The sequence below is a fragment of the Trachypithecus francoisi genome, unplaced genomic scaffold, assembly GCF_009764315.1.
Source record: "Trachypithecus francoisi isolate TF-2019V2 unplaced genomic scaffold, Tfra_2.0 Lachesis_group3, whole genome shotgun sequence".
Lineage (NCBI taxonomy): Eukaryota > Metazoa > Chordata > Mammalia > Primates > Cercopithecidae > Trachypithecus > Trachypithecus francoisi.
In genome coordinates this window covers 56,859,463-56,882,561 of record NW_022681468.1, presented here as the reverse complement: position 1 = coordinate 56,882,561, position 23,099 = coordinate 56,859,463, and the positions used below count along the sequence as shown (strand labels likewise).

Genomic DNA, 23,099 nt, shown 5'->3' with positions numbered 1-23,099 from the left:
TCTGATCCTGGTCATTTTTTGGTTGGTATTTTTTTTTTATTACCATTTCAATCTTGCTGCTTGTTACTGGTCTGTTCAGAGTTTCTATTTCTTTCTGGTTTAATCTTGGAGGGTTGTACATTTCTAGGAATTTATCCACATCCTCAATGTTTTCTCATTTATGTGGGTAAAGGTGTTCATAGTAGCCCTGAATGAGCTTTTGTTTTTCGGTGGTATCGATTGTAATATCTCGTGTTTTGTTTCTAATTCAACTAATTTGGACCTTTTCTCTTCTTTTCTTGGTTAATCTCGCTAATAGTCTATCAATTTTGTTTATCTTTTCAAAGAGCCTTGGTTCTTTCATCATTTATATTTTTTTCTCATTTATTTAGTTCTGCTCTGATTTTTGTTATTTCTTTTCTTCTGTTGGGTTTGGGTTTGGTTTGTTCTTGTTTCTGTAGTTCCTTGATGTGTGACCTTAGATTGCCTATTTGTGCTTTCAGACTTTTTGATGTAGGCATTTAATGTTATGAACTGTCCTCTTTGCACCACTTTTGCTGTATCCCAGAGGTTGTGATAGGTTGTGTCACTATTATTACTCAGTTCAAATAATTTTTTAAATTTCCATCTTGATTTCATTGTTGACCCAACAATCATTCAGGAGCAGGTTATTTAATTTCCATGTACTTGCATGGTTTTGAGGGTTCCTTTTGGAGTTTTCAATTTTATTCCACTGTGCTCTGAGAGAGAACTTGATATAATTTTGAATTTCTTAAATTTGTTGAGACTTGTTTTGTGGTCTATTCTATTATTTTCCTATTTGGTCCCAACATTAATATAGAAGAGTTATGTTGGCTGTGAATTTAATTTTCTTAAGATTTTGGCTTAAGAAATCTTAAGGCCTATGTTCTGGGATAGGCCTCAGCTTTCTCTGCCCTCCAAACTGCAGGAGATGAGAGCTCTCTCTATGCAAACAATGAGCCCCTTTTTCCTTCACAACTTAGCTTTTACATTGCTGATTAATTATTCTCAGCATCTTCGTAAAATATTTTTTCCAATTAAGTTTAATAGTAACATTCCAATTATATTATCTTTATAAATATTCTTTCCTGTTTCTCAAAGGATAGATCTATGTTATGCTGTCAGCAGAAGCATTCACTTCTACTAGGATACCACTACAGTTCAATATCTGTGAAAGTTTAACAACTGGACTGCTACCTAGTAGATACTACCTGTCCTTCACCTACTGTCTCCACCAAAGATAGCAGTCCTCCTTTTAGCTGGTGACAGATGATCTTATTCTAAACTCCCAACCCCATGGCTACAGTCTTAGACTATTTCTAGTACTAACAGTCACCAAATGGGTTCTCTGGAAGCATATATTGACTGGAGATGACAACATCGTAGGTTCCTTGAGGATTGCCACTGGCATCAGCAGCTATAGCGAACGGGGAAAGAAGTAAAATTGGTTAGAAGAAAAAGTTGCAATATAATGCATTATCTACAGAATTCATGGTTTACTCTGAAGAGAATTCTGAAAATGAGGTGATCCTTTGAACTTTTACCAAAATGGGACAAGGAAACCAGGTCTTTACACCCCCATGTGAATCAGTTATTGTATGTAGGTCATTTCACAAAGGTCTGTGTGCCTGCTGACAGTTAGGAACTGTCTACTTATTGCCCTCTCAGCAACTATGGTACTAAGTCCTTCATTTCTGAAAAAAAATTTGAGTGGCATATTATAGCATATACCACAACTGGAGAAATTGATACAACAAGCAAAAGGCAAAATTAGTAAGGATATAGACTATTGGAATGACACGATAACACTATCGATCTAATTGATATCAAGAAAGCACTGCACCAAACAACTGCAGAACAAACATTTTTTCCAAGTGCTTTTAGAGCATGTACTCATATTGATCTAACATATTGTTTAAATACTAGGCAATGAGGTACATTTTTACAAATTTCAAAGCACTGAAATGAAAGTTTCAAAAAATTTCAAAAAACTGCAATTATACAGACTGTGTTTTCTGACCACAGTGGAAGTAGCTAGACATTAAAATCAATTACAAGAAAATTCCCATATATTAAGATACTAAGCATATACTTCTAATCTAATCCTTGGGCCAAAGAATGGATTGTATAAGACATGAGTCTTTTAGTCATGTTTTGAACGGAGCATAATGAAAATATGACACGTCCCAACTTACAGGATGCAACTAAAACATTCTTATTGTAAAATTTTCAGTCTTAAATATAAATGTTAGAAAAAAACTGATACAATTTGACAAAGTGCATACCTTACAAAGTTAGAAAAAGAAGAGCAAATTAATCTCATTTTTAGAGATAATAATGTTTTGCTTAAATTAAAAGAAGCCTTTGTCTTTTAGAGATATGTACTAAAATATTTGTAAATAAATTAATATGATTCCTTGTATTTGCTTTAAACTAATTCACAGGGGATGGGGAGAGTAGTTTTGATATAAATGTGTCTAGGGAAACATAGATAATAAAAAATGGACCATATTTAGAATAATTGGTGACAATATGGGGTATATTACACGTTCTCTACCCAATGTTTAAACTTTTTAATATTATAAAGGTTAAACGTGTACAAGTTCAATTCTTAAAATCTAATAAGATAAAGCAATTGCAATAATAGAAAAAATGGCAAAAGGTATAAATATGTAGTTGAATTACAAGGCAGAATATTAAGGGCAATAAAAATCAGACATGAGGTAAAATATTTTTAAATAGATCAGGTTGTAAATTAAAGACAATTTTTCAGAAACTAGACATAATTCATCTTTATTCAAATAACAAAGATAACTTTAATAAGTACTTTTCGGTCAATTGTATTTTTGCTTTGAATATATATGCTCACGGCCTCTAAAAGGAATAATGCCTGTGCTTTTATGGAAATACCATCTTAGGCTGAGAATGCTCATTCTTATGAGCATGTGTTCAAGATCTATGTTTTGTATTTAACTCAGGTTTGGGAACATTTGAAACAAGCTACACCATTTATTACAATAGTGTATGTCAATATAGGATCAGGTGACTTCAGCAAGATGGCCAAATAGAAGATTCCTTGGTCTCACTTCCCCCACAAAAAATACACCTACAAACTATCCAAAGACAAGAATACCACCCGGAATTCACCAGAACTTGAGGGAGAAGTGTAGAAATCCCATGGACCCTGAGAATCGACAGACATTGTGACTTGGAAGAGAAATGCTCATCTCAGACTGTGTTACTCCTCTCCCCTGCCAGCATAACACCACTCACAGAGAATTTGCCTAGATTCCATAGTTTCTTAGGTGAGAGGAGGAAATTAGAAGTGGATATTGAATCTCCCCACTGGTCTGGGATCTTCCTGGGAAGCCTATTCTGGTCCTATTCCACAGAAATTGTTGGGAGTACCAGGAGGGCTGAGTCACCTTGGGTGACTTGGGGACAAAAAGCAAGTACTAATGGCAGTGACTGATGAGTGGATCTTGGTGACTACTCTGTGCTCCAATCAAAGGGGATACCACATTGAAGAGAATGACTGGTGCCATAGTACCACAGATGTCACAATTTATAGGAAGGCCTGAATCCCCAGCTAGATTTTCCACAAAGTTGAAGTGCTTGCCTGGAGTCTACCCCTGGACTAGCAATGACTAAAAGTTTGGAATCAAGTTCCATAGCCTGCTTTAGTTTTCCCCAGACTGGGGAAACAATGGCAGGGCACCAATATAACTCCAAAGTATGTTTAACTTCTGATGTTCACTGTAAGTTTTCCCTAGACCAAGAAACAATGGTAGGATGTTAGCTCCAGTACAGTATTTTATTTCCAGTGTTCATTGGGCCAGCATTTAAGTTCTGAAAATACGTAGTAAAGGTCTAATACTACCAAAAAAATGCCTGTAAGAACTAGAAAAAGTGGCTGTTTCATCAAATGTGCAGGCATTAATGTAAGGACACAAGGACTATGAAAACTCACAGAAATATGACACCACCAAAATATACCAACAAAGCTGCAGCCATGGACCCCAAAGAATTGAAGATCTACGCTATGTCAGACAGATAATTTTGAATAATTATCTCAAAGAAGTTCAGGAAATCACAAGACAATACACATAGAGAAATAAGTGAAATTTGGAAAACCAACCAGCAACAAAGTGAGAAATTTGACAAAGAAATAGAAGCAATTTAAAAAATAGATATTCAAAAAATAAGAAATAAGGAATACAATGACTGAATTGAAAACCCGACTAGAAAACTTCAGCAGAAAACGTGATCAAACAGAGGAAATAATTAATAACTTCGGAGATAGAACATACGAATTTTGCCAATTAGAGGAGCATAAAGAAAAAAAGAATTAAAGAGATTGAAGCTGGTTTACGACAATTATATGACACCATTAAGAAAACTAACTTCTGCATAATAGAAATTCTCAAAGACAAATGAGAAAAATGCCTCAAAAGAATATTTTTAAAAATAGTGGCAAAAAGATTTCCAAATCTGGAGAAAGACAGCACCATTCAGGAATAGGAAGCTCAAAGATCACCAATCAAATTTAGCCCAATAAAGAATTCCCCAAGACATATTATAAATTACTAAAAATTCAAGACAAGGAAAGAATACTCAAAGCAGCCAAAGAAAAGAAACATCATATTCAGCAGACCCTCAATATCACTTTTAGCAGATTTCTCAGCTGAATCAGCTAAAAGCATGATCCATATAAAAATGTGATAAGTTGGATAAAATAAAAATTTCATTAAAATATTAATATATTTTCATTTTACATATTTTTTTAAACAATGTTATTCACACTCATTATTTTAACTCTCACTTTTATTATTGAACTACAAAACTTATATCCTTAATCCAGACTTTATTCTCGAGTTAGAAATCATTGTTTCTTAATGTCCCTACTTATTTCCACTTAGATATGCCATAGTGGTCCTAAGTACAATTTGTGCAAAGCCAAAATTCCCATCTTCATTTTCCAGTGTTTTTTATTATTTATTCCCCGTGTTGATGGTTTTACTCCCAGTTAGTCAATGCTTGTGTTAGAAACCAATAGAGGTAGTTCCAGACCTTTTCCTCTTTATCACTGATTGGATATTGTTTATCTTTCACTTAATACATTTTCACTCATTATCAAGTCTATTGCTTTCTTCCTTACTAAACAATTAAAATGAGTTTCTTTGTCATCTCCACAACCTTGGTGTTAGATCCTCATCCTTTTTTCACTAGGAGAGTTGTGTTAGCGCACTTTTCTGCCCCTCTAAAATTTATCCTAATACTACCTCAACAGTGTACAATAAGAAGTGTGAATCTGACCATGTCAGTCACTCTCTTGTTTTTAATTGTTTTTAATACAATAATGACTATCTGCTTCACTAAGGATAACATACAAATTTTGTAGCATGGTATACAATGCCCTGCATTTTTAGCCACCTCCCAATTTTTCAGCATTATCCTCTGTTCATCCTTCTGTTCATATACCCTTCTGTTCATCCTGTCCTGTATGTGTACTGAAGCATCTCATTTTCCAGAACTCTCCAAGCTCTCTCTCGGTTCATATTTTTAAAAAGATATTGCTGTCCCGCTAACCCCTGCTCATCTTTTTGGATTAATTTCAACTTTGTTACTAGGTTCTCTATTTTCCCCAGGCTGTGTTTGAGTCACTCTTCCTATGCTCCCATATCACCTTGTACAAACATCAATTTGAACATTTAGTAAATTGTATTTTGGTCGTTTGTTTGTGTGACTCTAACGCTAATTTGTCAGATCCTTGAAGCTGGGGATGCTGCCTTTGTGTTGAAATAGTAATTATTAGGTGATATCTGTTTCATAAATGTTCCTGAACAGGTGATTATCCTCTGGATCTTTAGAAGAAGTTGTTAATAGTAATGAGTAGCTCAGTACCACTGCTCCATGGCAATGTTGGGGTGTGGCAAATCCAGTCTCAGAGTTGAGGGCATCTTGACCCCCTCCCACCCCAGTTTGGAATGCTCTGTCTGCATTTCCAGCCTCCTTAAGATAGCAGCTGAAGCAATGTTTGCTGGAAGTGATTCAAAGCCGGAGACCTTACTTTGCCATTTTTATTGTTGCGCATATGACTTTCTCAAGCTGACAGACATTAGGCATATTGATTTTATTGGAAAAATTAAAAAATGTTTGGACAAAATGCACAATTCTGTAACAAGTGGAAATCATTGAAGGTCATTTAATTACTCCGTTTCCTTTGGTGTTTTTCAATTTACATTTCTTCTTTAAATCAAATAACTAAACCTATCCTGTTTTTCAGGGATTTTTTTTCCTATAAACCTAACAAATGGCTGTGGGTGTTCTCCTCTGAAATCAACCTCTCTCTCTCTCTCTCTCTCTCTCTCTCTCTCTCTCTCTCTCTCTCTCTCTCCAGAACATGAAGTTAAAAGTTAATCACAAACTGGAGTACCGTAATTCTTCATGGTCACAGCACAGAACAACATCACAAATAAATACAAAACTCTTAACTCTGGCCTAGAAATGAATGACCTAAAATTCACTTTATGCCAAAAGGATAAAGGTAATAATATTTGCATTTTCTAGGCCAGGGAACAACAAAATGCCTGGGATACATGAATATTCTCAAGACAAAAACTACATTTGCTTCAGACTCAGAAAAAAGCTCAGAGATTTTAAGCCTTTGAAGCAAGGCTGATACGTTAAAAATTCAAGTGGTTTCAGAAGTCTGAACATTGAAGCTAGCGGCAAACTTGAAAATAAAAATTAGTGCCTTACGATAGGCTATATTCCTCCTAAGTCATATTAGATGATTGGAGCTCTTTTTTTCTAAGTACATAATTTTAGAAGGTACATATTATAAAATCTTCCCTAACATCAGTTTAACATTAAGTTACATCATAGATTTGAAAAACCCCCCGGTTCCAGTTGGGCTTTGCCATTTGTTCACTGCTGAACTTCTGGCTGACTTTGTAATCTCTAAGAACTTCATCATCTAATCTCTAAAATGGACATTACAAATAATACATATGTTTCATATCACAGGATTGCCGTATTTTTAAAAATTTGAGTTAAGAAGCTGTGTATACTAGAAAATACTTTTTAATCATAGTTTTACCTTCAAATTCCCAAATTATATATTGTATGACCCAAGAATCATGTTTTCTTTTACCAAAGGTATTTAAACATTATTCACTATCTGATTCAAATAATAAGTACCAGTTTTGTTTGTTTGTTTGGGGAGACTTAAATAGTAAAATGAGTTTGTAGATGTCGTCATTTGAAATGGTGTATGGTCTCTGAACACAGTAAATTATGCTCCTGGTCCTCATCGATTCCTTTTTTGGCCTAAGTTCTGAATTATTGCAGTTAATTTATATATCCTCTTTATCATCCACACAACTTTGAATTAAAGCTCATCTCATGTTTCAGGCATTGGCTTATGTGAATAAGACAAAATCCCTAAACTCAAAGCAGTCATAATTTATTGGGAAGAAAGACCCACAAAAACAACAGCTGAAATGCAATATGATAAGCACTAGACTACATGTATGCAGAGGGCACTGCGAGAAGATGACTGCTTCTTACACCTCACCACCAGGGGAGGTGACTCCAGGGTGGAGTTTTAAAAAGTGAGTAGCAGGTGAAGTTACCTAAGTGACTGGTAGGGACTTCTAGTTGTAAGGAGGTGCTGTCAAGACAGGACAGAGCATGTGCTTGCCAGAGAGAGGTGCATGTGTAACAGTAGAAATGGTAAGAAAAGTAGTCTATTTTAGAAAAATTACTGTAATGCTCACCTGTAAGATTCTCTTCCCTATATATGTGGGAAGAGGGGAGAGCACTTTCAGGAACTCTAAAAGATTCAGTGTGGTAGGAGCACAGGACCAAAATACCATCATGGCTTGGGAGAGGCAGAGGACAGATCATAGTCATATATGCCTTGCTGAGGAGTTTGAACTGTTTTTCCTGAAGGCTATGGATAGCTATTGAAGAATTTTGGGCTTCAACTTGATTGGGTTTGGGCTGCAACTTAATTGGGTGTGAATTTAATAAGCACAGTCGTGTAGCTTGACAATGGGGATGTGTTCTGAGAAATGAATCCTTAGGTAATTTTGTCATAGTGTGAACATCATAGAGTATACTCACAAATCTAGATAGGATAGCCTACTACAACCTAGGCTCTCTGGGATAGTCTCTGGCTCCTAGGCTACACACCTGCATAGCATGTTGCTGTAATGAACACTGCAGGAAATTATAGTACAATGGTATTTGTGTATCTAAGCATATCTAAATATAGAAAAGTTACAGTAAAAGTATGGTATAAGATATTTAAAAAAACAGCGCACCTATATAGGACACTTACTATGAATGGAGCTTGCAGGACTGAAAGTTGACCTAGCTGAGTCAGTGAGTGAGTAGTGAGTGAATGCAACGGTCTAGGACACTATGGTACACTATTATAGACTTTATAAACACTGTACACTTAGGCTACACTAAAATTATTTTTTAAAATTTCTTTCTTCAGTAAGAAATTAGCTTACCAAACCCTTTTTACTTTATAAATTTTTAATTTGTTTTTAACTTTTTGACTCTTTTATGGTAACACTGAGCTGCAAAGAAAAATACATTGTACAACTGGATGAAAATGTTTTTGTTCTGTATATCCTTTTTCTTTTCTTTCTTTCTTTTCTTTTCTTTTTTTTTTCTTTTGAGATGGAGTCTTGCTTTGTCGCCCAGGCTGAAGTGCAATGGTGCAGTCTTGGCTCACTGCAACCCCTGCCTCCCAGTTTCAAGTGATTCTCCTGCTTCAGCCTCTTGAGTAGCTGGGATTACAGGTGTGTGCCACCACGCGCGGCTAAGTTTTGTATTTTTAGTAGAAATGGGTTTCACCTTGTTGGTCAGACTGGTTTTGAACTCCTGACCTTGTGATCCGCCTGTCTTGGCCTCCCAAAGTGCTGGGATTACAGGCGTGAGCCACCACTCCCTTCCTGCTGTTTCCTATTTTTTACATTTTTAATTTTTTTTTAACTTTTAAAACTTTTTGTTAAAAACTAAGACAAAAATACACACATTAGCCTAGGCCTATAAAGGGTCAGGACCTTCAATATCATTGTCTTCCATCTCCACATCTTGTCTCACTGGAAGGCCTTCAGGGTAAAAACATGCCTGGAGCTGTCATCTCCTATGATAACAATACCTTTTTCTGGAATACCTCCTGAAGGACCGGGCCAAGGCTGTTTTATAGTTAACTTCTTAAAAAAATATAGGTAGACAGAACACACTCTAACAATATATAGTATAGTAAATACATAAACCAGTAAGATGGTCTTTTCTTATCGTTTCCAAGCAATGTGTACTTTACATAACTCTATGTGCTATACTTTCCTGTGAGTGGCAGTGTAGTAGGTTTGTTTATACGAGCATCACCACAAACCATTTTCCAGTGTTCAGTAGAGTTCAATAAATAAATGTCTATAAACAAAGTAAGATGTATAGATAAGTAGTGACCACAAGTGGAGAAAATGGACTAATGATAAGGGAGAGATGAGCAAGCATGATGACTATGGAAGGAGGAGCAATTCTGATGGTGAAGACAAATGAATATTTCATTTTTAGACATATCTGTGGGCACTGGTGTAGCCATAGAGAGGCCTTTGAATACTGGGGCCTCAGAAGAGAGGTGTGAATTCAAGGTAGAGTCAATTGATAGCAGTAGTTGTAATTATGGAAATAGGTGCTGTCACCTGGAAGGAGCTTACTGGGTGAACAGAGACAAGTGCTGGGTAAGGAACCCCCACCGGGGAACCCTGCTGTTCTGGATGCACATAGGGGAAGACTGATAGAAGAGCTGAGGAAAAACCACCAGCCAAACACAACAGGTGTGATTGATATCATGGAAGCCATGGGATAAGTCATTTCAATCCTTTTAGATAGATTGATATTCCAGATTTTTAGCTCTTTCTATAAACATTAGGACTCAGGAGCTCTTCATGAGGCATCAGGACGTTTTCCTGATGGGTGCCCTGTTCTCAAGCAGGCATATTCCTCTGGGATTTTATCTGGCTTGGTCTCTGGGTATTCTTGGGTCCCGTCTTCCATTATTCTTTCTCTAGGTTTCACTAGGCAAATTCTTTCTGTCTCATGTTTAATGTTATGAAAATTTAATGTGGCCCAGAGACTATTCTTTTAACTCTAAAGTTTTCTGTGTTCCAAGACTAGTAGAAAGGTTATCAAACTACACAATTAAAGGTGCCTGAGATGCCTTCATTCAGAGCCAAAGTTCATCAGGTACCTATAAACATTGGGTCTTACTGCTGACATCCTTTACCTATCACTAGGTGTGAGAACACAGGCATCTACACATAGTGCAGATACTCAGAAAGTAACTATTTGATGTTTTGTTTTCTCAAAGCAAGCCACATGACCTGCAGTAACCAAGAATAGGTAAACCAGTGTGGAAAGCTGGATTTCTGAAAACCGGTAAGATTATTTTATTAGGAAATTTTCCTAACTGTATGAAAACAAATATTTTATCTGCTTGTTTTGAATAAAGACATTCTTAGAAACCTGTGAACTGAGAATCTGTTGTATTATTATCAGTGAAAACAGAAACCATGCTGCCACTCCTATTCGGAATGTGCAGGGTATTCTTTCTAACTTTATCACTGGGATTATTACATGGTAACTCTTTATCATTATAAAAGGCTTTTGAGTATCTCATATACTAGTACTGTGCCAATAGCCAAATGATAATAGCCAGAAACACTGTGAATACTCAGCTACTGGTGCCAACTGAAATTTGTCAACATTCTTGGAATTCCATCTTTATCTGCCTAATTCAGGGACTAAAGGAATTAGGGGGAGTACCACAGAAAGAGCTAAGTAATTAAATAACTTTACACAATCAAGGTGATTTCTATTTGAACCAAGCTTTTTATTGTTGTTGCTATTCCTTCCTAACTCCTCTTTTCACCCCATCTGTATATTTGCACAGAGCAGCTTATCAAAGCAAATTGCAGGAAATGAGTTTGGCAACAATATAGGAAGAACAGAATTAGAGGAAAAAATGGATAGTGACTAGAGAAATTGTGCATATGGCTTTGAAATAACGACAAGGTCAAATGAAATACCTTACATTTATCATTATATGAAACCAGGAGACAAATGTGGACTCAACAGGCAGGAAATTAGACATGGGTTTCAGGTATTGTTAATGTGACTTTCATACTTGAGTCTCATCTCATGGTAATGTAAGTCACCTCTTTGCTTCTCCCGGAATTCTAGCTTTTATGACATTTTTGCTGAGCTACCCCTCTAGTCATTTATTCATTCATCCTAATAGTCTATAACAGCACAGAGGCCACATCACAAGGCACAGTCTTTCTGCTTCTGTAAATGAGTTCAACCACTTCAAAAGCCACTCCCTTTGTTCCTTGATTTCTTTTTGAGCTCCTAGCAACCCCCATTGTGTCAGATTCTAAATTTAGATGCATTTCATACATCTCTCTGAATCTCTAAATTATACTCCATCAATGCACAGCTGAGATTAAACTGTGGGCTCTTCAGTCAGGGTAGAGCTAACTACTATACACATTTCTTTATGCATGGAAGCCTTACTAAAGTAGATGCATGTAAAGAAAAAGGCAAAGCTGAGATCTGTTACAAATGGTGGAGCTACTAAGTCATTCATTTGTTACTTTTGGAATATCCCTCTTTCTGCTCACTGTCATTATGAATTCCTCACAGTAAATTCTATGAATTCCATACTTAATTTCTCAGGACTTCCAATGCAAATAATAATTTCTAGTTAGATTGGTTCATGCAACCTGGTAATTTAAGTCAGGTGAGCTCTCTTCATAAAAAGTTTAGAAAGAGGCAATTGGTCTACACAGGATTTTTAAAGAAGTATTCCTCAACGTTTAAACATGTAAAAGGATGACGGCAGTTTTTGATAGACTTTACCTCCTTTGCGTGGGCTTTCACAGCCTCCTAGAAGGAGAAAGGCTGGGAAGCAGAGTGACACTGAATTGAAAACCTGAAAGCATTGGTATGTTACACGCCAACAAAAGTGTAGAAGACAGGAGGTATGCTGGATGTGCTGCTATATACCAGCTGGACTCTGAAAATGTCTACACCAATGGTATTCTTTATTACCTCAACTTTCTTTTCAAGATTTATATGTAAGAAATGATTGTGCATCCTTCATCTTCTTACCTCCAGATAAATTATGATAATCTAAAATATCTGCAAGATGAGAGTTTCTCCTGTTTTTAAAGATATTCAAGGAATAATTTCTTAGGCCTTTAATAAGAACCAATTTCAGTGTTTCTACATTCAGAGAGATGAGAAACTCACACATAATTTCTTGGATCATCTAATTTGAGCAGGTAATTATGAGCCAGAGGTTAAGAATAAATTCTCTGGAAACCTGGCAGCAAAGTCTTTAGAAAACAGCAATGATAACAACAAAACTCTTCCTTCACATTGTTGCAAGTTTTCTTGTTCTTGTTAGTTGCTCTGCAAATTCATAATGTGTAGCAAATAACAAACACTCTGTAAAGATGTGCTGACTAAAGAAATTATGAAATAAATGCACATTAAACACTAAGGGAACCAGGAGTACATTTATGAACATACAGGCAGTCCCTGCTTCACTTCCTACCTCTTAACCTCTTAAGGCTCAGATAAGGCTTCCTTCTAGGCCAGCATTAAGTCTAGTGACTGCTTGCACCTTTAGTATTGCATCTGGAGGTGTTTATTCTCAATCTAATAGCCAAAATATTTTCATTTTTTCCACATTTGACATATATTTATTGAGTTTCTGTTATGTGCATATACTTTCCTAGGGCCTTGGGATAAAGAAAAATTATGCCCATAAGCACTGCATGATCTAAGCTGATGTTTAGCATAAAGAAATATAATAATTGCAATAACACTAGTAACATCAGGCTTTTGGCATTATTGAGTTTATCATTCATTGTTTTGGCTATTTGAAAGTGTTTCCTAAGCTCATGTCATGAAAATAATCACTACTTTTGAGGCATTGATTTGATCGTTAGTGTTGTGATCCTGGCACAGATAGGCTCATCAAGTCTTAAGTGTAACTGGCTCCATTTGATGTCTTCATCTCATCAAAGCTGTGCTTATTGGGATATGATCATGAGTCTCTATGTATACAAGAACTCTTTGGAATTGTAATCTTTGAAAATTCAGGTTGGGTGGGGGCTCTTTTTCAAGAGCCTGTATTAGGTATCTCAGTTGAAGTAATGACAGCAAAATCAACTGTGTCAGGGAAGCCTGGGCAAGCTTTACAGAAGGGAAGATAGTTAATCTTCATCTCCAATGATCAGTGAGAACTTCCTAAGTACTGAATCGAGGAGGGATACTTCAGGTTCTAGAAGACTAGCACAGGCAGACACATGGAAGCATAAAACTTCCAGTGGATGACATATTTGTGACTCACTATGGCTGAAGAATAGAAAATATGTAGGACTTGTTTCTGGAATATGAAGTCTATGTGATAGGTTGAGGAGACCCCACGCTGAATTTGAAATTCCGAAAAAACAGAATTAGATTGCTTTTAATGTTAGTGGGGTCAAAAATTATGTGCAAGGATGCTTTTTATATTCTGTTTTTGAGGGATTTTGTTTTGTTTTGGATTAACTCAGAAGCTGATCCTAAAGCAAACATTTGAGTAAAAGGCAGTAAAAGGAGACTTTTATTTTAAAAATATTATATCATTAATTATTTTTTATATTTTAGGTGATTCCAGAATACCACTTATAGATCCCAGGCCAGTGAAGCAGCGAAACAAGGAAGCTGTGTTTGTTATCGTGCTAGTTACTCCTTTCAGTACATGTGGACAGATTCCACTGGGGAATTCTGAGAGTCGCCGTAAAATGAACGTTTAAGACTTCTCCCCAGAGGATGCGGAATTCTGTCTTCCTGAGCAGATGGCAAAGTGGACTGTGATGGCTAGAATAAATCCTGCAAACACTAAATGTGAGTACTGGCAGGTGGGCGTCACTGCAGTGGAAGGGCAGAAGAGTCTAGGGCAGGGTACCAACGTCCTCTACTATAGGGAAGATTCCAAGGGTATGCTGACCAGGGAGAAATGCTGCTTATGGTTTTACAAACCTGTCACCACAACTAGAAAACTATTTTAAGACATATATGGAAAGTTCATTAGCTTTGAATTTTATGTTCCTCTACACGTTCCTCTGCATTGTTGATCTCTTACTATGTTTGAGGAATTTTTCGCTTATTTTCATTTTATTTGATTGTCATATAACTTCTGGACATATGTAAGACTGATGGAATCATACTTCCATTACAGATGAAGAAACTGGGTTCAGAGGAATTAAACACTTAAATGACTTATATGACTATAGTTAAAACTAAGTTCTGATTCCTACTGCTACAGAACATTTAGCTTGTCTAGGTCACTCTCAGTGGTGATTCATTTTAAAACTTAAAATTTTTATTGCAATTCAGAAACAATCCAAATATTATTTGCCAGTTATTTTTCTACCAAGTAGAAAGATACTATGCAGGGAATTGTATCCTTTGACCGGAGATGTAAAAAGTTGTGGGCCATAAACGCTCTCTACAGAGAACAAACATGAAGACTTAAGTTGTGAAAGTTGAATTATGATGGTTAGGGACTCTGCCTTGAGAGAAGAGTCATGTTCTAGTAGAGAAAGGTGAGTATTACGGAAGCTGGAGTTGAGTTTCAATTGGTACTTTATGAGTTGCAGAGTTACAAAGTAGATTGGAAGTGATTGCAACTAGGTGTTGAAAAACATTGAACAGATGGGTTTATATAACCAGTGGGTCAAAAACTAGGTATGTAAATTGGAACAAGAAGACCATTACAAATATGAGATTGGTGATCAAAGATTTGTAGTGTGAAGAATAAATCAAAATATACCAAAAATGTATGACAAACTAGAAGGCTAGTTATTAGATAATTATTCCGGGCAGCAGGAAATTGTAGGAAGAATCAGTCCTGGGCAGTAGTATGGTCATCTACTGTTAACAGAATTTTATATTTTAATGCTTTATCACCTTTGGGAAGCTCCTTAAAAGTCGTCCTGCTCCAGCGAGAATGCATTCTATGAAATGGCATTTGGGAAGAAAATGGCATAAAATGATATGAAAATTTTTATGTATTTTGTTTCATCGAAAATATGTCATATAGAAAAGAAATAGACCTAAAAAATTACTCTCAGTTGCAAACACGCATTGTATTTTTAATGAGACAGAAGATGTTAGCAATGCATTTCAAATCCATTATGAGCAAGGAAACATTCAGGTCAGACCTGAACTCCAGCCAGTGGCTTTTTTTTTTTTTTTTTTTTTTGAGACGGAGTCTCGCTCTGTCGCCTGGGCTGGAGTGCAGTGGCCGGATCTCAGCTCACTGCAAGCTCCGCCTCCCAGGTTTACGCCATTCTCCTGCCTCAGCCTCCCGAGTAGCTGGGACTACAGATGCCCGCCACCACGCCCGGCTAGCTTTTTGTATTTTTTAGTAGAGACGAGGTTTCACCGTGTTAGCCAGGATGGTCTCGATCTCCTGACCTCGTGATCCTCCCGTCTCGGCCTCCCGAAGTGCTGCGATTACAGGCTTGAGCCACCGCGCCCGGCTGCCAGTGGCTTTTTTCTGTAACACTCACCGACAGTGCAAGTCTTGTGAGGCGAGCATTCTAAGGCAGTTGTTACAAAGTTGATCTGTCCATTCAGAACACCATGAAAGTATTGGCTGCAGCATACTTTTGACTCGCTTCAGCTCAGATGACATTCTGATTTTTTTAATCACTGGAAGAGAAATCTTTAGCTTAGGACTTAAAAAAGATAATAAAAGGATTAGTTGAAAATTACTTAACTCAAACTATAAAATGAATTATTCATAGTTCATATAATAGCTTAAACATGAATAAACAATACATTATAATGAATATGCAAGTTGATTCTGATGCTAACCTACAATCTGTCTTTACCATGGAATTGGTGGAAGCCTTAGGTAGTTTGTGGTAAATATTCATTTCCTTTTTGGTCTAGTTTGACTGTCAACTCCTGCTTCCTTTGGCCTGATTCTTGGCTATTCACTAATTATTTTTCTGTCCCCTACACGTTCTGTGCCACCCTTGTTAGAATATTCATGCCATTCTTAACCTAAGTTTTCTAAAAAATTGCAGAGAACTATTGGTAATTACTGCCTATAATTGATCAAAGGTCAACATTAGCTATCCTGTCCATCTCTACACCTGTCTTCCTTGTCTCTCTTTTGCTTTGGTCAGCTTCATTGCTATCTTTTTTCCTTCACTTGTCCTCTCCTCTGCTACTGGTGTTGGTGAGTGCTGAGAGGCCTGAGAGGTACACAGAAGAACAGGTTCCATCTACTGTAGTTTTGAGCTGCTAGTATCTTTCCTTTTGATTGTATATCTTTCAGGATGATCTCACCTTCTTGTGTAGCCTCTGAAAAATGTATTCAACATGCAACTGTAAAACATGAATTTTTATATGCGCTCTACAAAAATCTGTGTGTCTCCCCCAGCTGCATAGCTTTGTGGAAAAAGAGATTAATGTCTAAGTTTTGGTACACTAGTAGCGTTTCTCTGATTTGATATAATCTAAAAATTTCCCTCCATTGTCCATATACATTGTCATATCTAAGGAATAACTTAAAAATTAGCACCCTTACCTCCAACTCTCACCCCAGTTAGCTCAGGTTTCTATTATTTGACCCAATTTATGTGGATCTGTAGGTTTTCATGGTCTGAACATAAGTTGGAAGGCAGGGAACTCCATGTTCTGTTGATTTCCAAATTCTTTTTGGTCAATACTGATGCCCCACTTAGAAAAAGATACCTTATTAGAGCAAAGTTCAAGTTCAGTTTAGTTTGAAATCACCAAAGTAGTTCGTCTTCAATTAGGCCATCACTCAAAAAGACAAACCTAAATTCATAGCTAAATGAAAGATTTTGTGTTCATTACGTGTCAAATTTCAGGTTGCTCCTTGATGGTATGGATCTGCCCAAACTGACACAAAGTTTCTGGATAGAATCAATGCTTTTAGAAGACTGATTCCTTGATTAAGAGGTTATAGTGTAATGGTTCCATGGCACCATCACTGGGAAAATTTTTGCATTTGTTCAGCCACAGTGTTTAACTTTGAAGTGAACATGGATCCTTATACTTACTTTAAGTCTTGTTTCAAGTTATAATACCAAAGAACAGATATCTCTGGATTCTAAGTTATTTGTATTTTTTTCTCCATAGTCCTGGGAGTGTATCTTATGAAGTTCAGAATAAGTTAGCTTTTTCAGTGATTTCTTTCTAAGGTTGTCTCTGGCTTCTAGATTCCCTTTAGATTTACATTTCGTCTTCCTTAGCCCCCAGCCCAACTTAGTATAATTCCTTCCTTCACATTTCCCTGTCATGGACATGAGATAAAATAAATGACCTCTTCACCCTCCTTCACTTCTATTTTCTTTCTTGGCTTCGATCATTCTAATTCCACTATTTCATTCTGTATATTCATGATGACAGAGTTCAAATAATGGGAACACAGGTATTTGGCCATGTAAAGGCTCTCTTTCTTATATTCAGAAATGCCTTTGAGGTTGACAATTCAAGTCAAAGCTCTGTAGTCTTTTGATATTGAATAACAAATTGGAAAGAGGTCAAAGGATAAAAAGTCTAGTACAAATAGCATGAGTTTATGCATTTTGAAGGTATCAATGCCTTGGACACATACAAAGTGCAAGACTGAAAAGTGAAGCTCCTAGTATGGATAAGGAGATAATTCTAGGAAATTTGACTTTCATATTGAAAGCTATTAATGGAACAACCGGAAATAAAGGCTAAAGATAAGTTGTAGTAAGGAGAACAGGTAGCTGAGGGACAACTTTGAACTGATCTCAAAAAGCCATCAAGTTGCTCTGATATCTTTCAGAGGTTGCCTCGAAAAATGTCTATCAGATGAAAAAATTGTACTATCTTAATGTTTTAAAAAATATTCTTGACATTTATATTAAAGTATCAGATTCAACTTGAGTCATTCTATCCTATGACACCTCTATAATAATTTAACCTATTATGTCTTGGTCTATCTGTATCTGAAAAGATTTATTCAAAATGAAGGCAGTGAAAGTTCAGTCTCATAAATTATTCCCAATGGGGTCAAACAAAATCATAGTTTATCTCATAATATAGAACAGCAGTAATTTATTTGTCTGAATCTTAGGATTTCAGATTGGTTCAACTCTCAGTTACTCTTAAGTCTTTCTGTATTGAAAGTTTTAGAAGAGTGAAAGCACTTAGAAATTTTTGGATTCTGAAGCTTAAAGCCAATAAAGTAAAAGCAGGTAAATAGGTATTAGGGTGGTGCAGAAGTAATTGTGGTTTTGGCCATTAAAAATAAAGGCAAAAATGACAATTACTTTTGCACCAACTAAATACATTTTTGTGGAAAGGGTAGCATATGAAGGAAAATATAAGACTTTGACCACCTCCATACTAATTGCTTATAGAATCAAAATGTTGAAGTCATTTTTAGTAAAACTCAGATATCAGCAATGATTATTAATGTAAATCAATAAATTATTAAATCAATAATAAATTTGGAGAAACTCCCCAGTGTCTTCTGTTGTGACTCTGATCTCCTCTCTGCCTTCCTCTACTCTGCTCTCTGCAGAGGCTGACCAGTTTAGACTCAGCAAATGACCTGCTTGGCCCCTGTCTTAGCACCAGGTTTTTGAATATGGAGCACTCAGAGGAATGGGAGTAAAGTCAGTGTCCTTAATTTCCTAGCACCCTCTCTTCAGGGTTTCCACTGGCTGACAGTTTTCTATAAGACAAGGTATCTCTTGGCACCCTGTATATTAAGATCTTTCTTTTCTTGGCTCTATTTCTCTGTCTTCAACTTCTGATCATACTCTTCTTCCCTTTGCCTCTTCAGTGTAGTAACAGAACCTTGTTACTAGTCCCCAGGGAATGCCATGATAATTTTCTTACATATGGCCACACTTTTTAAGTAATGCTTTTATTAAACTCTCCTTAAATTACCGTTTGAATATGTCGTATCTTTCTTGCCAAGACCCTGAAGGATACAGCAGCTGTTGGACAGATGAGTGAAAGTACTCCCAGTATTGCAGCTTATTAGCTATGTACACTTAGGCAAATTATTCAGCTTCTTTAAGCCTCACCTTTCTCATGTGTTAATGAGGCTAATCATTCCTATTTTTGGCAGGCAGAATCATTGACCCTCAAAGATGTCTACCTCTAATCCCCCAAATCTATGAATTGTTATATTCCATGGCAAGGGTGCATTAAGATTGAAGTCAGGATTAAGGATGCCAATCGACTGACTTTAAGTAAAGGGATTATCCTGGATTATCCAGGTGAGCCCAGTGCAATCACAAGGTACTTAAATGTGGGCAAGGGAGGCTGAAGAGTTAGTGTCAGTGTTATACAATGTGAGAAAGACTTGACTTACCTTTCCTGGCTTTGAGGATGGAGGAAGAGGCCACAAGGAAACACATTCTCTCCCATAGCCTCCAAATGGAAAATAGCCTTGCTGAAACTTTCATTTTAGCCCATTAAGACTAATTTTGGACTTGTGGCCCCTGGAACTGTAAGATAATTTTTGTTGGTTTAAATCACCAAATTTCTGGTAATTTGTTACTTCAGCAATGAAAAACTAATACACTATTTTACTGGTTTGTTTTGAGAATTGGATGAAATAATGTAAGTCCTCGAGTTTCAGAACATGAACATTGGAGTTATATAGATATAGATCTGTGTTTTGAGCCTCTGTATATCAAAAAGTAACTGTTACCTTAATGTTCATGATATTAGTTTTCATACAATCAGTAGTATTTGAGAACTAAACTTGTTCTAAAGTGGATTTCTTTCTATGAATATTTTAACAGGGAATGCTTTGTTTAGTTTTGACAAGTTTTCTCTATGCTAGCTGTTTTTAGACTTGGAAATATCCCCCTTATGGTGAAGCTGGCAACAGTCAAAGACAGACAAAGGTTGTTGGATGTGTACACTTGTGATAATTGCCACACTTCAAAGTATTTGCATAGGACCATGTTTATTCAAATGGACTCTTTAATTGCCAAGCAATGAATACAGAATGGAGGACCCATTTTAATTTATGGCCATAGATGGATTTTAACTCAGGGTTTGTGTTTATAAATGTACATTTCTTCCACAGTAAGCAGGATGTGCAGACATGTAGGAAGTCTAACCAGCTGCTGAAAACTTGGACCCTCAGGGCCTGACTACAGAGGCTGGATGGACTTGCCTACTGTGTGCGGGTCCAACTCCTGCTTGGCTTCCTGCACTGAAGTCACTATCTTTTGGGCTGACATCCAATTTTGGCATCATTTATCTACATGAACAGGTGCTCACATAAAATGAGCTACATAAAAAGCAAATGCTATGGCAGAGCTCAATGATTCCTCACTTGTTGTTTGTGTAGAGGATATGTTTGGAGGCAGGCAAGGTTTCCCCACAGACTTAAGAAGCTGAACAGAGAAAATACAGAAACCAACATATTCCAGTGCAAAATAACTTAAAAATCTAGAAGGTTTTATTTCAAATAACTTCTTAAAAACACACAAATTTCCCTAATCCTTTAATATGATTTATCTTACATTTCATGGTATTAGGTTGGGTAAACACAGGTATTATGTATCTAATATTTGGCACAGTTTTAGAATAAAAGGGCAATGGTTGGAATGTATTTAAAAGTGATTAGGGTGGGGCAAACAGGGTGGAGTGAAGGCTGAATCAAGGAATTAAGGTTTGTCAAAATGGAAAACAACATATTTAACTCAAATCAAATGTTTCTGGAGCTCTGACATTTGCCAAAGCATTGGGGTGACTACTGAATAGGTAAATCTCTGGAAAAAGTTCAGGAGATAGCGGTAAACATTTAAGAAGAAATAAAATCATAGTTTACCTAATCATATAAAACAGCAGTAATTTATATGTCTGAATCTTAGGATTTCAGATTGGTTCAACTTTCAGTTATTCTGAAATTAAGAAGTTTTTCTGTATTGCAAATTTCAGAAGAATGAAAGCACTTTCAAATTTTTTCTTAGAAAACTCTTATGAATTTCCGAGGCCTAAATGACCCTAGTAGAATAGAAGATCTATCTAATGTGAATAAATGCTCATTTTGCAAGATATGTCTTGTTCATCTCCGTGTACCAACTCAAAAGGCTAGATCTCCTTAAATTCTAAGAGGACAATACAGTGTGTTATAGGCAAGGGACACTTATAAAATAAATATAATATCCTTATATTATCACCTCCTCACTGTTAATTATCACAAAATTGAAATATCCTCTCTTAGGGGAAAAATAAAATGAGAAAGAACTGCTAGTCTATTTTAAAATAAATGTCCAAATTTTAATATTTTAAGTTGTGTAATTTTTAGATAAGGAAAAAATGTAAAATGAAACATTAAAATATATATATATATCTCCACTTACATCATTCACATAAACAAAATGTCATTGTGTTGGCAACTGTATGCTCTAAATGTGGCTTCCATTTGAATTTTACAGGAGTTTTGATGTTTTACATGATGTACCATGTGTTTGGAATCTACTTTTTATGTATTAGATTTAAAGAAGCTGATGCTTTTTAAAAAATTTTTTGGTGTGTAAATGGAATATCTAGCATTAATTCCCCACCTCCCCATAATTACTTAATGGCAATTAGGATGATACATTAAAAAACAGTTAAGTCTTTGCTTTATGTTTTCCACCAGTTCTTGGAAACTGTGACTTTAAGCAAAATGACATATAAGAAAACCAAGTTTATCAGAGGTTAATTGATATAACAAGAGTTAAATTTCTAAAGGACATTTCTGGAAAAAAAATCACCAAACTTCCAAACAAAACCAAAACATTTCTAATATTAAACATTGAAATAAATGTGAGCTATACATGCCTTCGAGAAAGACTAATAAAAACAAGATATTTATTTACCCAGTTGCTTATGAATCAGTGAGTAATGGTGGTTGTAGCAGTAGTAGGTTAAATCAGGGGCAAATGTTTACGAAGCGAAAATTGCAAGGCATACTTCTTACAATAATGTAATTCAACAACAACAACAAATGTGCAATTATAAAACAACAACAAATGTGGTGGGCTCCCTGATTCCTAATGTACTGCATTATTTATTGTCTTGCATTTGTATGATCATTGTATACTTCATGGATTTTTATTTTACAGTAATTTGTATTCATTCATTCATTCATTCTTTTTTTCCAGTCCACTTATTCCAATTCAGTGTTGCAGGTGGCTGGAGCCCATCCCAGTAGCTCAGGGCAGAAGGCAGGAACCAACCCTGGATAAGATGTCATCTCATTGCAGGGCTCACTCATACACATCCACTGATATAGTTTGGGTCTGTGTCCCTGCCCGCCTTTCATGTCAAATTATAACCCCAATATTGAAGGTTGGACCTGGTGGGAAGTAATTGGATCATGTGGGTTGATTTCCTCTTTGGTGCTATTCTCCTGACAGTGAGTGAGGTCTCACGAGTTCTGGTTGTTTAAAATTGTGTAGCACCTCCCACCTTGCTCTCCTCCTCTTGCTCTGGCCATGTAAGATGTGCTTGCTTCCCCTTCAACTTCTGCCATGAATGTAAGTTTCCTGAGGCCTCTCTAACCATGCTTCTTGTGCAGGCTGTAGAACCATGAGCCAATTAAACTTCTTTTCTTTATAAATTGTCATTCTCAGTGTTCTTTAATTGTTATTAATTATTAACTATTAATTAATAGTTCTTTATAACAGTGCAAGAATGTATTAATATAGACAATTGGTATCAGGGAAGTTGGGCATTGCTATAGAGGTACTAAGAGATACTTAGAGAAAGAAGAAATAAAAACTAAAAGAGAAAACAAGTTTTCCTGTATTAGGCTGTCTCATCCCAAAAAGCAGTAACAGACACAGCCCAGGCCCAGGCAAGGTCCTGATAACACTATCTAAAAAGCCATGACCTAAAAGAAATGTGCTCTGGAGACTCTCCTAGCACTCCCCAACATCAGGATAAGAAAAACAAAATTCCTCTTTTAGCCCTTTACCCCCTCT

General features: G+C 36.3%; 1 long non-coding RNA gene across 1 annotated transcript; it reads right to left on the bottom strand.

Moving 5' to 3' along the window:
• Nucleotides 1-15,640: 15,640 nt before the first annotated feature.
• On the bottom strand, nucleotides 15,641-22,742 carry LOC117071390. Its single transcript, XR_004432277.1, has 3 exons — nucleotides 22,585-22,742; nucleotides 19,481-19,616; nucleotides 15,641-15,798 (listed from the first exon to the last, which is right to left on the bottom strand). It is a non-coding gene; the product is annotated as an uncharacterized LOC117071390 (long non-coding RNA).
• Between the last annotated feature and the right edge of the window lie 357 nt (nucleotides 22,743-23,099).